The sequence below is a fragment of the Crocuta crocuta genome, unplaced genomic scaffold, assembly GCF_008692635.1.
Source record: "Crocuta crocuta isolate KB4526 unplaced genomic scaffold, BGI_CrCroc_1.0 scaffold16, whole genome shotgun sequence".
Classification (NCBI taxonomy): Eukaryota; Metazoa; Chordata; class Mammalia; order Carnivora; family Hyaenidae; genus Crocuta; species Crocuta crocuta.
In genome coordinates, this window is record NW_027531893.1 from 861,560 (window position 1) to 862,919 (window position 1,360).

Consider the following 1,360-nt stretch of genomic DNA (forward strand, 5'->3'; position numbering starts at 1 on the left):
GAGACTGTACTTTCAAGGATCATTTCTACAGTTTGTTACTAAAGAAGTTTCTCTGAAAGCATAGAGCACAGAAAACCACCAGCAGGAAACACAGCACTCTCTCCAGAGGGTAGTGCTGATTCTTGGTGTCAATTTTGCAAGTGCCGTTCACCATTGATCCTGGTTTTCTTCCTTTGGAAGAGCAAGAGGGAGAGGATGCAGTTGGAAGAAAGGAAGGAAGGAAGGAAGGAAGGAAGGAAGGAAGGAAGGAAGGAAGGAAGGAAGGAAGAAAAAAAGAGGTAGGGAAGGAGGGAGGAAGGAAGGAAGAAAGAAAGAAAGAAGTTTCATAATACTTTCTGCTTAGCCTACAAAATAGAGGAATATGAAATCACAAAAAAACAAAATTATAAAATCAAACATGCAATAAAATTGATGACATCAATTAGATGTGATACTATGACTAGCTTTATATATGAGTTAGTTTAAACTGATTAGAAACAAGTAATATTTATATATTTTTAAATTTTAAGTGTCAAATTGTTAGCCATCCTCCATAAACTGATTTGTACTTTTTGATTCATTCTTCTCATGAGAGAAAGCCCCCATATAATCATTAGCTCAAGCTAATGAGTGCACTGAAATTTCATCTATTTTGAGAAAATATTAAGGTCCACAGATAGAAAATAGACCAAAACCCCTTTTCTGGGTTAATAATTCCCAATGCTATTCCTATGCCTCCTAAGTGCCACTTATCTTTGAGAAAGTTTTAAAAATTAAGTTTTAAAAAATTTTAACAGGTTTTATGATTTTTTTTTTCAAGTGCAAGGGTGCCCAGCTGGCTCAATCAGTAGCATTAATGACTCTGGATCTCAGGGTTGCAAGTTCTAGCCCCATATTGGGCATAGAGATTACTTAAAGATATTTTTTTCAAGTGCCTCAGTATGGAAACCAGAAATGAATGAGAAATAATATGAATAAATGTTATAATTAATTATAGTCTTATGAGCCAACAAGGAATAAGGAAATAGGTGGTGGGTAAAGGAAGATTAGTGAAGCCTATTTTTCAAGGACTTTATAATCCAGTGGATGAAACAGGCATAGAGAACAATCCGGCATAATAAGTTGTATTTCAAAATAATATTGAGGGACAACTGGGTGATTCAGTCAGCTGAGCATCTGACTTCAGCTCAAGTCATAATCTTATGATCTCCTGGTTCATGAGTTCAAGTTCTGCATCAGGCTCACTACTGTCAGTGCAGAGCCTGCTTCAGATCCTCTGTCCCTTCTCTCTCTGCCTCTCCCTCTCCCTCTCCCTCTCTCCCTCTCTCTCTCTCTCTCCCTCCCACTCTCAAAAATACAATAAACATTTGAGAGAGAGAGA

At 37.1% G+C, this 1,360-nt stretch overlaps 1 non-coding gene across 1 annotated transcript; it reads left to right on the top strand.

Moving 5' to 3' along the window:
- LOC144239325 (small nucleolar RNA U3) lies at positions 1-205 on the top strand. The gene has a single exon (XR_013337387.1). It is a non-coding gene; the product is annotated as a small nucleolar RNA U3 (small nucleolar RNA).
- The last annotated feature ends 1,155 nt before the right edge of the window (positions 206-1,360 follow it).